Genomic DNA, 15,457 nt, shown 5'->3' with positions numbered 1-15,457 from the left:
CTAACGTTCGAATCGCTAAACTGTTGAATAAATCACTCCAATATACAGTGTTACAAACTGTTCTTTATTTAGATTAGTTTGGGTGTAGTACTTCATAATTATACTTCACAACCAATAGCTTGCTTAAATCAAAACTGATTACTTATTACTCAGCTTCCGCTGCTTTTATACTCTCGGTTTCCTCGTTCACCCATTTCTCCGAAGGTCTAGTAATTTCGCGAACTTCATGCTTGGTTACCAGCTACATACATGTATATTTGCAGCTCGTATCCATATGCGTGTGTATGTGTGAGTAACTACTTCGGCTGATGACTACATATTTGTACGTGTGAGATGAGATATCTCTTCGTCGCCTTCTACATAAGAGTGGCTGCTTTATTGTTGTTGTGCATTTATTTAGTAACAGCTTAGTGATTAGGTGCGGCCACCGTGGTGTGATGGTAGCGTGCTCCGCCTACCCCAGCGAATGCCCTGGGTTCACACACCGGGGAAAGCAACATCAAAATTTTAGAAATAAAGTGTTTCAATTAGAAGAAAATTTTTCTAAGCGGGGTCGCCCCTTGGCAGTGTTTGGCAAGCACTCCGAGTGTATTTCTGCCATGAAAAGCTCTCAGTGAAAACTCATTTGCCTTGCAGATGCCGTTCGGAGTCGGCATAAAACATGTAGGTCCCGTCCGGCCAATTTGTAGGGAAAATCAAGAGGAGCACGACGCAAATTGGAAGAGAAGTTCGGCCTTAGATCTCTTCGGAGGTTACCGCGCCTTACATTTATTTTTTTTATTTGTATAAGTATGTATGGCTGTGTGTACTAATTTTTTTTATTAAATAATTTCAAGAGAAATTTTCTTTTGTTGCTAACAATTTACAAATTAATGTTCAATCACCATGTCAAGTAATTAAATTGGATGAGTAATGATAAGAAATTTTTGGGCAAATAAATGGCATGACTCTTTAAAACTTTTTCAGTATGCTGATATCGAGCACATACCATGCAGAAGAAATGGAACACACGCAAAGTGGCAGTTTCGCACTACAGGTATAATGACTACCACCGAACTGGTGCTAAATGTGTGCAAACCGAGCCTGTTGGTAACCACACTTGCTGTGCTATGGAATGCACCTACGACTGAACCAGTTAAGAACGCATTCAAATGGTCGTGAAAGAGAGGCAATTGCCATTTCTTAAGACATAACAATGTTTAAAGTGTTAGATGAATGCACTGCGATGGGACGGAATTAGAACTAGCAGCGTCTCGTTAATGGAATAGTTCTATGCTATTTCGAAAATAGTGCTATTCGCTGCAGGGTACCTACAATGAAAGAAAATTTGCTAGAACTGATAAAATTTAAATGTTAAAATTAGGGAAAATGAGGGTGGTTTTATTCTAGTGAAGTAAAGTTATTGGAAATTAAGATTTTTTTGCTTTATTTAATAATTTGGGAAAAATTTAAACAACGTGACATTAGGACGGACAAGGCGACAGCTGTTTCGAATATTCCTTGTAAATCTCTTCAAAGTATTTTCTCCTGGGAGTGGGAGTCGATCCCGCACTCCTACGATAGTTGAAATGGTTACAAACTCATTCAGCTACGTCATGCCTTAGGCGTTGTAAAGTTTTTCCCAATTGCCTTCTTTTGCATATTTTAATCTTTTACACATTGCATAAGATTTTTTTGATTTAAGTAAATGTTTTATGTATAAGAAGGTATGAAGTCGGCGTTGAAATCGAGTGCCACGCTAGGTAACAAAATATTTAATCGTCTTCATAAATTCGGAAATCAGGGCCCGTACTACGTGTTACGATCAGTGACTGCAAACCATTTTCACTCAAGCTGTAACTATGCAACTGTCAAACTTTTTCTAAAAATTATAATAAGTTATGGATCTAACGAGTACTATTTGTTGCTAGTTCAAATATGCCATTAATACGGTCTACCATTTCAGAGCTATTGAGATTTACAAACTTAGTTTCGATCACGGATCGTAACACGTAATTTGGGCCCAGTTTTCAGCTGTAAAAAAATAATTTTAGTTTAACTCAATCTGTTGCTATATTTTATACAAAATTAGAAATATTGCTATTTTTTGTCGACTTACCAAAGTTGTTCCAGATCGTGGGTTCAGAGTCAAGCTCAGTGGCATTGAACATTTTGCGCCGCAGTTTTATCTCCAGTTTCCTAAATTTCTTTGACAACTATTTTTAAAATGTGAGATTAATAGCTGTAAAAATATATTCGGAATATTTTAAAAACGAGGAAGTCCTTTCATTATAATGGGACATATTATCCCAATTTATTGGAAGGTTAAGTTAAATTGAAATGTCATTAATGTAATGAAAACCATGTAATATGAAACTGTCAAAAAGGCTCTGTTCATTTCCGGTAATAAAACGCCCTTCTTACTTTGTCTCCCAAATCGTGCGGTCGCATTTAATATTTTCTACTGGAATTAGGAAAATTCCCTGCGTAATCGGTAAATATATTTCAGGTTATGGGCCATCCGCAGCCTAATCTAGTTTAAAATTAATTAAATCGAAGTGAATTCCACGTATTCGCAAAATATATTTTTTTCAATCATTTGATTGCCGGAACTCGAGGTCACGTTTTCACACATATCGTCTATTAAGATGGCATTACATCAACTGGAGAGGGAAATATTTCCAAATTCTTCAAAGACGATTTACCTTCATTGCGACAATCAAGGCGCAATACAATTTGCTTGTAATAACACATATTCATCGCGAACAAAACATATTGACGTAAAGGTCAAATTTAATCACCAGCAAGTCATACAAAAGGTAGTCAAACTGATCTATTTAAAGACGAACGAGATGCCAGCAGATGTATTGACAAAAGCAACATCGCGACAAAAACTGGAATCCTTTTTTAAAATTTTTGGTCTTGAATAAAACTTTTGTGGCATTAAGCCATTTAAGCTAAATTATATTTTTAAATTAAAACAAAATAAATTGATAAGTCTTTTGAGTAGGAAGCTGTTTGGAAGCGTAATATATATACATTTATATATACATATGTATGTACATAAATAAGAATATAATTTCGAATTAATCTATGTATGTATATGAATTTCAATTTAGGGAGAGTATTGGAAGGTTAAGTTAAATTGAAATGTCATTAATGTAATGAAAACCATGTAATATTAAACTGTCAAAAAGGCTCTGTTCATTTCCGGTAATAAAACGCCCTTCTTACTTTGTCTCCCAAATCGTGCGGTCGCATTTAATATTTTCTACTGGAATTAGGTAAATTCCCTGCGTAATCGGTAAATATCTTTCACAATTGCATGTTTAACAATAACAACTAAATAGATTCGCTTTTTATTTTTTTATTATTTGTAGGACAAAATAAGACATAGCAGATCACATACGGTTCGGCGGATTATTAATGAAACAAAAAACTCGCACTGGGCAGTTAAGACCGAAGTTTTCATAAATAAATTAAATATTTTGAGAGAAGGTGGGACTATTATTTCAGTAGGCGCGAAAGGGTTAAGTTTTATTAACAATAGTTTGTTTATTATCGTAACGCATTTTTGTTTTTAATCAAAGAAAAAAGAAAATTAAAAAACTGCATAACAATAACAATCATATAAATTAGTGTTAATAAATTGAAGGTCGTGGAGTGTGATTACTAGCCAACAGTCTCGCAAACTTAAAAATGTTTTACTCAAATTATTAAAATTTTCTCTTATTTGAAGTATTTTTCTCAGTGTACGTATAAATGCGCGTATAAGCAATTATGTTTGCGTGCCAAAAAAATTGTTTTTTATAAAAAGTCTAAAAAATTTTGATACATTTTTGAACCTGTCTAATGTACATACGTATATATCCTACATATATCATATTCCATCTAAAAATATGTTAATATCGCATGATATCTCTACGTTAGCAAAATTCATGTAACACATTGCCATGTCATTTACGTTAATCATACTCAAATGACTGCATACAAATTGCCGTTACTCAAATAAATCTCAACTGTTTACATGTGTACATATATATGTACATACCAGAAAAAAAAAATATGGATATTATCCAAACGCCTTAAAAAACAATTTTTAGTAGGAAAATTAAGGCATGCACACTAGAGTGGGTCGATTGGTATGGACGAAAGTTAACTGATTTGGGCTCAGGAAAAAAGTTCCACTACGCATACCCAAAAAAAAATAATTTTCGTGCCCGCGAAATTAAATTTTTTGGCTTTTTTTCGACTTTGATTTTTAAGGTTTTCATGGCCTACTAAAAAAATTTTCATATGTATACCCTGTACGACCCCAAAATGTCCGCTAAAAACGTTGGCGACAACAGTTTTTGAAAAAAAAATAAATAAAAATTTACAATCAAATGAAAATTTTTTTAGTATGTCATGAAAAAAACCTTAAAAATCAAAGTCGAAAAAAAGTAAAAAAAATGAAATTTCGCACGCTCTAAAATTATTTTTTTGGGTATGCGTTGTGGAACTTTTTTTCCTGAGCCCAAATCCTATCGATAGCGCGATATCGGTTAATAAATCGACCTAGTCTAATGCACACATAGCTATATTTTTAGTATCAGCCAAGCTTAATGATCATTTTTGATCAATCTCAAATTGATAAACCTTTGAGAACTAAAAATATTTCGAAATCACACTAACACCTCAAATAATTATACGCTGATAACTCTATCAAAACTGGAAGGTTTCTTCCACTTATCGCTGGAAAGGATTGTTTAAAAAACAAAACCAATCTGATAGAATTCGCTGGCATGGCAAGCGAGTGAGGCTTTTTCTAGTTAAAAAACAACATTAACGCTAAAAATTTTATCAGTCTGCATTTTTTTGGAAGATTTGTGGACTCTTTTGTATGACAGGACGATTTATCGATGAAGTTTGTACAGGTATAAATACACTACAGCGCATGCGCGGTTCCTGGGAAGGGGGCGGGGGGGGCACTTTTTTTGTATTGTAATGAAGTATATAATACTAATCTACATAGTAATTTCTTATCACACAACGGATTTTTACTAATTTTTAATTTTTCTTGCTTTTTTATGTTATTATTACATATATTTAAAAAAAAGTTCCCCCCCAGGAAAGTAGATTAGTATTATATACTTCATTACAGTCAATACAAAAAAAGTTCGCCCCCCCCTGGAACCGCGCATGCTACAGCGCACAAAAGTCTAAAGCTTTCGCTGTGACCATCTCGAAGAATAGACAACTAATTGACGCCGTAAGTTGATAGGCGTCTAAATGGTTAAGCCCTAACTAATGATATCAGTTTAATGATATAAGTAAGCTCTTTATTATTTATAGATAACTAATTGCTACTCATATATTTGGCTTTATCATAAGCAATTTTCGGTAATTAGTTTGCTCTATTTATTTATATCGACCACGGCATAATACTCTGTAAATGAAAACGTATATTTCGCAGCATATAACGAGGGTGGTGAAGTAGGTAAAAGTACAAGCGTAAAAGTATACGCGTGTGCCATCAGATGGCGCAGTATATGACGCTCACCCACACGCAATACAAAATTTGTTCGATGTTTGACTTTCAAATGAACTCTGCGCTTTGTTAACCACCTTAACCAAGCAAACAAAAACTAAACAAACGAAATCATTCAGCAAACAATGGGCGCGTAAAACAAACGTATGTGGAAATGTAAATATTTACTATGAATTAAGAATATGTAGATTTTAGGGGGACTCATGTAACCGTATAAATGCCTTATAAAGTGTGTAAACGTATAAATTTATCTAGTTTACGCACGAGCTGTCAAATTTTGTATGAAAAATCATTTACACAATTTGTATAAATTTACGCGCACATTTCATTGTGTAAACACGGTAAACTCAAAGGAATGCAACCTTGCAGACATTACAGACGGCATTTTCATCAAAAATCTTCAACATCAGCAAGTAAAGGCGTTTTAGTTTTGATTTTTCACTTAATCTTGGTATTTTTTAATTTGTATAACAATCAAAAAAATTTTTTTGGAAATAATACAGCTGAAAAACAATCAAGTTTATCAAGAGTATTACTAGGTGCGTTTATATAACCGCGTGTGTAAATAAATATAATTTTACACCTTATAAGTTTATATGCTATCATGAGTCCCCCTTTTATAAATTAATCATTGATTTAATGCGCCTTTAACTAATACCCACACCAAAAACTCCCTCCACCCACTTTCATGAAAACCACATTGCAAAGCCTTCAGACACTCAAACACGATACAGAATAACGTATTATTTCTTATTTGGGGTTATATCAATAAACCTTGAAAAGATTTTAAATATAAAAAAGTTGTATAGAAATGTAAATATGCAACACGTTTTTTATATTGAACGCAGTAAGTTACTTAAAGTGCAGCATATCGATTTTGCCATACCAAATATTTGCGTTAAACTGTCAAATGTCAATATATGTATATTTATTGAAACATTATAGTCATACTATAACCGATTCCATGTGACGGTCATATAAGGAAGTCTAACATAGTATTTACATATGCAACCAAAGTGGTTCAAATCTGTATTGACAGATATCATTTTATTATACTCAGCGTGCTTTGCACACAGAGCATATTAACTTTGATTGGATAACGGTTGGTTGTACAGGTATAAAGGAATCGAGATAGATATACTCCTCCATATATCAAATTCATCAGTGTCGAAAAAAAATTTGATTGAGCCATGTCCGTCCGTCCGTCCGTCTGTCCATTAACACGATAACTTGAGTAAATATTGAGATATCTTTTCCAAATTTGGTACACGAGCTTATCTGTACCCAGAATAGATTGGTATTGAAAATGAGCGAAATCGGATGATAACCACGCCCACTTTTTATATATATAACATTTTGGAAAACACTAAAACCTGATTATTTAGTAAATAATACACCTAGAATGTTGAAATTTGACGTGTGGGCTGAAATTTGAAAAAAAAATCAAATTTAAAATGGGCGTGGCACCGCCCACTTGTGATAAAATCAATTTTACAAATATTATTAATCATAAATTAAAAATCGTTAAACCTATCGTAACAAAATTCGGCAGAGAGGTTGCCTTTACTATAAGGAATGCTTTGAAGAAAAATTAACGAAATTGGTTAAGGACCACGCCCACTTTTATAAGATTTTTAAAAGGGTCGTGGATGAATAAAATAAGCTATATCTTTGCAAAGAAGAGCTCTATATCAATGGCATTTCATTTCCCAAGTGGATTTTTAACAATAAATATCAAAAACTTCAAATATTAAAAATGGGCGTGGCACCACCCTTTTATAACTAAGCAATTTTTTATGTTTCGGGAGCCATAACTCGAAGAAAAATTAACGGATCGTAATGAAATTGGGTACACAGATTTTCCCTATAGTAGAAAATATTTCTAGTAAAAATGGACGGGATCGGTTAAACACCACGGAAACTTAGATATAAAACAAGTTTAAAAGGGTCGCAGACTAGAATAATCAGTTATAACTTAGAAAAAATAGATTTGAATAAATAATTTTGTAGGGCCAAGTATTTTAGTTAAACTTCTTGTTGTTTTATTTGGAGCTTTTCGGCCGGTTTATCTCAATAAAATCTACTTTTTTATTTCAATCAACGCGTTTCGACGCATATTCGCATCTTCATCAGGATTCTAATTTTTTTAGAAAATACGAAAAACAAAGTTATTAAATGCAGGCAAATTAATATGTTACATATAAAACTGATTTTACAGATTTGAATCAATGATATTTCACTTATCAATTTTTATTGTAAGAGGAAATGGGGAGATATTTTTTTTTTTAAACGGGCGGTGCCACGTGTTATGTAGAAAAGTATTTTATCTGAAATAAAATGTGCAATTAAAGTTCACGATGAGTATATAATGTTCGGTTACACCCGAACTTAGACACCTTTACTTGTTATCGAGTCACATTGTTTACAATTCCAAATCCACGCCGCGTATTGAATGCCATGAATTTCTAATACGACGTACACATGTGCATACCTACGTACAATAAGAAAAACGAGTGAACAGTATGTTACAAGGCATTGGGACAATGTCAATGATATTAACCAACTATGTAACTAATGCCTGATATGGACCTATGTATGTGCATTAGACCGGTTCGTAAAAAAAAAAATGTGCACCAATTTTTAACAATTTGATACAAAGTCGTTGAATTTTGAACATTTATCGCATATTCGTCATAGCACTGACATCGCACATGTAATTTAAAAATCGAGTATACAGTCCGGTAGGTATTTTAGTAGCAGCGGCTGTCAACTCTTTTTCCTAAAAAGTAGCAGGTTTACCTATTTCCAATACAATATTCCAATTTTTCAATTAGAAGAAAATTTTTCTAAGCGGGGTCGTCCCTCGGCAGGGTTTGGCAAGCGCTCCGGATGTATATCTGCCATGAAAAGCCCTCAGTGAAAACTCATCTGCCTTGCAGATGCCGTTCGGAGTCGGCATAAAATCATGTAGGTCCCGTCCGGCCAATTTGTAGGGAAAATCAAGAGGAGCACGACGCAAATTGGAAGAGAAGCTCGCCTTAGATCTCTTCGGAGGTTATCGCGCCTTACATTTATTTTTTTTTTTTAGTACAATATTCCAAAAAAGTCGTGATCGTCAATTGATTTTCACCTTATAAATAGTTAATAGCAAAAGAATAGTACTGTCAAATTTCAACATTCAAGCAATTTACCAAAATTATACTTTTTTGTAACACATTGGATAGTATCAATTTGAGACAATTTCGTCGGTTTATGAATATTCAAAAACATTGCCCTTGCCTTTTTTGAAATTTACGTTATCGAAAAAGTGGGTGGGTGTGGTTGTAGTCCGATTTAGTTATTTTCAATTTTTGTTTAAGTTATCGTGCTGATGACGGAGGGACGAACGGACATTGGGGCGGACGGTGCGGTGTAGTATGGTGTGTTATACTGTACTGCTGGGCCATCTGCATTACGTTAAGTTGCTTAAAATCATATTGTTTGTTTTTAGACTTTAACCGTTTGTTTTACTCTTCATTTTCGTTCACAAGACCATCAATAATTGCAGCAAATGTTTTCTTAAGTATTTGAAATTGTTCATTAACAAAAAGTCAATATTTGCGTAAAAAGACTGGTTCCAAATCTAACGTAAGAGAAAACGTAAGGTCGGTACTGTGTTCGGTTGTGCCGAAGAACTCATATCTTTCATGATCTCAGCTGAACAAATATCTGATGAAACTTTAAAAATTCATAAAATCTGAACAATGCGTTGTATGGCATATATAGTATATATACGATCTATCTTGATGATTTTTTCAGACAACAGTATATATATATATATGTGTTATATTTAAGTCTCCTGTAGAATTTCAAGCATCTAGGTGTTAAAATGCAGAAGAAATGACGTAAGACCTCGTATCTGAACAATCGGGTGCATTGTATAATAACAATCTATGCCTCATATATTATCATCCTGTGAAATTTAAAGCTTCTTACTAAAAATGAGGTAGAAATAATGAAACCCCTCTTATCCTAAAAGTCGGTTGGATGGGAGATATAAGCAATAGTCGATCGATCCGGCCGGTTCCGACGAATTATTAATCGAACACTCAAATACACCCGCTCAACGAATTTCAGCGAGATATCTCAAACATTGAAGGACTAATCGGAATTGCGTTCAAACAGACCGACGGATAGTTAGACGAAAATGGTTAAATAAACTCATCTCCTTTTTAAGGACTTACAATTTTCGAGAATCGGACCGAACATAAAACCACATTTCATTTTTATGAAATTCATATTTTTTTGTCATACAGTCTAATTTAACTGCCCGTACGTACAAGTTTGTGTGTTTATAAAGCAAAACTAGTCCATTTTGCTAGAACAGTTCTTTCCGACCACATTTATAAGGAAAATGAAGGCGTGTCATTTATACAGTTGTGTAAATATCTACATATATTTTGTTAGTTTCCTGACTAGGCACATAGCCTACTTTTATTCAAAAGGGCATATGTACATATGTAGATATTTTGAACCAATTCAACAAAGCACATCCGTCCTATGAAAATAATTGGGCGACCTCATCAACTATTTTCGGTTATGTTAGCTGATGGCATGCAAAGATGAAGGCACTATTTCGGATTATTGAAATTTCGAGAAAATTCAATTTATATTTTTTTACAAGCTTATCAAATTTAGTTTTCTAAAATTTCCTATGAAAATCGCATATGTTTAGCTTAGATATCAAAAAAAAATCATAAAAAGGGTCGCGGCTAAGCTTAAAAAAAAACGCAGTTATAAACCAATATAACCATATAACAGCTTCATTAATGCTTTAAGGAGTTGTTCCCGATACTAATTGTGAACTAATTTTCAACTAGTTGGTTTGACTGCAACGATTCGTTGATCAATAATTTATGCCTTTTCATTTCCGTTTCATTCACTACGCGTGCAATTTGTTATTGATTTCGATTGTTTTTGTTAATATTCAAAGTGTTTTGAGTATGCAAATAATTACTTGTTTTCTAAGTATGCAAATATTTAAATGTTTTCCTAACAAAAACAACGTGAATATGTTTTACTTACATATGTAAATATGCATCTGGAGAGTGTTAACATTGCAATTCATTCAAATATCTTACAATATATACAATATATAATTATATATTAAACGTGTATAGCTTTGTATGGTAAACTAGAAGACCCGGCAGACGTTGTCCTACCCTAAATGTGGCCTATCTGCATACATTTTAATAAGCTTTCTCCTTCTGACTCTGCCCTCCCCCTCTTCACTTTTTCCTAATCCTTTTATTCACTCCTCCCTCCGTCTTTTTCGCTTCATCTATCTCTATCTTCGTCTCATTCTATCTCTTCCCCAATCTCCTTCTCTTTTTTTCTCTTCTCGCAATTTCTTCTCATTCTTCTGCATCCCTTATTGCCTGTCCCAGAGGGTGGTATGTATTTTATTCCAGTCCCAGTCCCAGTCCCACTCCGAGTCTGAGTCCCAGTCCCAGTCCTAGTCGTAATCCCAGTCCCAGTCCGTCTCTGGATAATACCCCCCCCCCCCCCCCCCCCCACCCTCTCGGCGGACCTGGTGATGTGCTATACTTAATATCATTCGCTACAATATTTTTTATTGATAAACAGGTTGTTTAATTAAAAACCAAGAAATTACACGGAAGTATATCCGCACCACCTGAAAATATGAGTGCCACTGCGTATACGTAACATATTATTATTACGTATAAACAAATAAAAAAATTTGCAAAAAAATAATATTGCAACTATAAACTGAGATATAACCTATCCTATGTCTCAAGTTAGATCAAACTACACACGGGGTGCAAAACAAATTCAAAATCGGTTCAGTAGCTTAGGAGTCCATTGCGGCCGAAAATGTGACACGTGTTTTTATATATTAATATTTTAAGGTTGGTTCCATTCGCTCAGAAATTTGTGTAGTGAAATTTTAGATTTTTTTTTTCAATTTTTTTAATTGCTTGCTCTTATTCTTCATTCTGAATGAAAAAAATATATATCTGATGATTTTAAAATTATATTCCGATTTTTTTCAACGAAGCTATTTGTAGCAATTTCTTTCAATTTTAAGTTTGAGTTGATTAAATGAAGACAAAATATATAGAGAATCATAAAAAGTTACAATATTGTTGTTAGTGAATAAACAAAAGTACCGAACTTGACTTTGTGGGCTTGGTTGACGGGTTCTTCGAAATCGGTATGCGGGTAGCTGGTGGCATGAACCTTTCTTTAACCATTTTGCCAAAATTTATAATTTTTTCGACTACCATACTTATATTTAAATATTCGCTTTAGAAACTACACACCCTTTATTAATCTGTGACAATCCAATACTCTCGACCCTTAAACCCTCTTTTATTGTTTTTATTACCAATATAATCGTAAAGTTAATTAGAACCACTGACACTTTCCATAAACTAGATGAGGAAATCGTTCTAAGTTCTAACGTAATTATCAGTAATTGATGTCAATCGATTTCCAATTATATAGGTAACGATAAAAGCCCTAGACCTTCAACATTTATTTAGATGAGCTGTGATAAACGACTGAGTGACAGTTAGCGACATAAAACCAAAACACATTACCGACGAACAGCGAATTACGCTCTGAACGGCCAACTTTCAGAACGGCAAGTAATTTTTTTTATGAGTTTAACCCCTCAAGTCAGGTTAACTCTGAGTTAAAAAGCGACCACCGTGGTGTGATGGTAGCGTGTTCCACCCCGGGCAAAGCAACATCAAATTTTCAGAAACAAGTTTTTTCAATTAGAAGAAAACTTTAATAAGCGGTGTCGCCCCTCGGCAGTGTTTGGAAAGCACTCCGAGTGTATTTCTGCCATGAAAAGCTCTCAGTGAAAACAAGTAGGTCCTCTCCCGCCAATTTATAGAAAAAATTAAAAAGGAGCACGACGCAAATTGGAAGAGAAGCTCGACCTAAAATTTCTTCGGAGGTTATTGCGCCACATTTATTTTATTTTTTTTTAAGTTAACTAACCCTTCTGCAAGTGGGCCTTAGTGAGCGGTGAATGCCCGCTAAACTTCAGCTCTTTATCATTTGAAGTTGTTTTATTTAATTCAACAAACTTTTTCTAAATTATATTACAAAAAATAAACTTCATAGCTACTATTTTAAGTTGCTCAAGTTTACGTGAATTTTGAACAAGGCCCTAACTTTTTGCAAAGAGAGTGACACAACATTTTGTTGCTATCTATACTCGTATAGCTTCGAAAATAGTGAAGTTCTTAGTGAATTTTATCAATTAAGTATTTTCTTTTTTTTTTTTAATTTGCGTTAATATTGGAAAAACCTTCAATCAATTGGGTCACTGAATCTATGCAAATCAAATTCAAAAACATTTTCGAAAAAACTCGAAAAATCGAGAAATATTGAAAATACTTGCAAGAGTATTTCGAGTTTTTTATTTAGAATTTAGGATTAAGAATCACGCCACTTAGATGGAAGAATATCTGCTTTGCCAAAGCAACGCATTCGCAGAGAATGTGAACCAGCATTTTATCCTTCAGCTCACAAAAGAGATAGATTTGTGTATCGGAAGGATTTAACGTAATTAAGTTATATGCGGGGCACTGGTGTCTAGTACCAGTTAGTGTTCGTAGGTCCTCTCTGCTTAGATTCATGAGTTTGGCTGATACTCTCGTTGCTGGAAGTATAAACAATTTGGTCTGCCTTTGCTCTGGGCATTCTATCCAGTGTTGTGTGAACTGTTTTGTCTCCCAGTTACTTAATGGTGCTAAAACACTATGCTTGGCCATCCTAACAAAACCTTGTTTTGGCTCCCAGATTATTTAGGACTTCAATGCATTCATTCACATTCTTCGTAGACATACTCTAGCGTGGTAGCTTCCCATTTGTGTCGATTTCTGGAAGTTCGCCCCATATATGCCAGCTCTCGGTTTTCCTTCATCAAATTTAGATTCATCAGTGAACCAGACCTCTTGAGTAAGGGTCGGTTTATGGATTCCATGTTTCCTAAAGAGTTCTGACCACGATGGACACCTAAAATTTTCGTGAGATTCTGAACATATTACATAATTTTAGTCTCTCAAATTTGCATAGATTTTTGACGACAGTTTAGATTTATTTACATTTCCTTTCATATGTTCATACGAATTTTTTTTAAATCAATGCGTATTTTGAGAACTTATAACTTGCTACTGCATACTAAAAAAAAAAAATGTTATGAAAAAGTTTGAACTTTTCATGCAGACTTTTAAACATTGTAAATTTTTTTTTTTTTTTTTTGAAAACGTTTTTGCATTGATATTTTAATTTTCAGTTGGGCAATTCGTTGAAGTTTTCTAGTAAAATTAACGAAAATAAAAAAGTTGAAAATAACTAATAAAATTTGCGAAGAGTATTATCGTCTGTTTTTGGGTTCGCAGCTATAAAAAAAAAATAACTAAAATTAAAAAAAAAAAATTAATTAAAACTTTTCGTATTTTGTCGTACATATTTTGAACCGATTTGCATAGTTTCAGTTTGTTGAGTTTTTGTCAAACTAACGAAAATAAACATATGAAGCCACTTATAAAATTTATCAAAAATTGTCCCTTAAAATAACAGGTTTTCACAACTGTACAATTAATATACCGAAATTTTATCTTAGCATTATTTAACGAATTGGAGGTATCAACTCATATCTGACTCACGCTTCACTTGTTTATCGTAATTCACCGCTGCGTCTCGTGTACGCTTATACATAAGTATGTAGTTGTTTTTATTTTTTCATTTTTATTTTTTAGGTGTTTTTATTCTCTAGCAGCTATGCCCCGTATAAAATAAGCAATTCAATAGTAATGTAGGCGAGCCCCCAATTGCATTAGGCGTCAATGCACTTGAACGTCAACGATCGCACGAGCTCAGCACTAATGAGTCGCAAACAAACAAGCGAACATGTTTTATCTATTGTTTTTTTTTTTTCTCTATTTGCATTTAAAATTATGCGCTTGAATGGGAGGTGAAAAGTAAAATAAATATAAAATAAAAAAATTTTAAGCACTTCCTTTATATAAATGGACAAAAATCAGCGAAAAATGTCTCCTTATATAAAGCCATATTCTTGCTAAACTTTCATTTTTAAATTTTGACATAGAAATTGCAAAAATATTTATGAGAAGTAAAAATATAAAAGTGGAGCGCCCATTACTTGGATTGGAAAGATGGTAGGAAAGGAGATATTATTAGTTAATCAACTTACATAAAAATCAATCCCTCCGTTCCGTTTGATTTTTCTAAATATCTCAGTCCGTGCGCCCCCTAGCGAAACTTTTTGTATTGTGTCATCGGCTGTTATCGACCTCTGAATTAAGCAGTAAATTTTTAGCCTCTAGCTCATCGAGAAGTTACTTAAAACCTGGTTTCAAATTTCCAAATTATTATCTAATTTTTTCGATCCGTGCGCCACCTAACGGAATTTTTTTCTCTTTTTGTTGCTTTGTCACCTCTCTCTGAGGTTTCATGTTTGTAGCTCAATGAGATGTTACTTTAGAATCGATTTCAAAACACCACATTTCGAAATTCTTATCTAAATATTTCGATCCGTGCGCCACCTAAAGGAATTTTTTTCTCCTGTTCTTAAATTTTCTCGGCGTCTTATCCTATCTGTGAAGTTTTACATGTGTAGCTCAATAGGAACTTAAATAAAAATCAGTCTCAAAATTCCTCTGAATTAAGTCTGAAATTTCAAGTCTCTAGCTCATCGAGAAGTTATTTAAAAGCTGGTTTGAAAATTTTCAAATTCTTATCTAATTATTTCGATCCGTACGCCACCTAACGGATTTTTTTCCTTTTAGTGCATTGTCACGGTGTTCTAACCTATGTGTGAAGTTTCATGTTTGTAGCTCAATGAGAAGTTACTTAAAAATCGTTTGCAAGATTTGTATGAAAAGCGGACAAACATTCAACCGATCT

At 33.7% G+C, this 15,457-nt stretch overlaps 1 protein-coding gene across 2 annotated transcripts in view; it reads left to right on the top strand.

The window, feature by feature from the left end:
• Positions 1 to 15,457, top strand: part of nebu (nebulosa) — a 132,053-nt gene that overhangs the window by 109,590 nt on the left and 7,006 nt on the right. The window lies entirely within an intron of this gene.

This window comes from Eurosta solidaginis, chromosome 5 (genome assembly GCF_040869045.1).
Source record: "Eurosta solidaginis isolate ZX-2024a chromosome 5, ASM4086904v1, whole genome shotgun sequence".
Taxonomy (NCBI): Eukaryota; Metazoa; Arthropoda; class Insecta; order Diptera; family Tephritidae; genus Eurosta; species Eurosta solidaginis.
The sequence above is the reverse complement of the archived record's forward strand: the minus strand, read 5'-3'. Positions and strand labels throughout refer to the sequence as shown.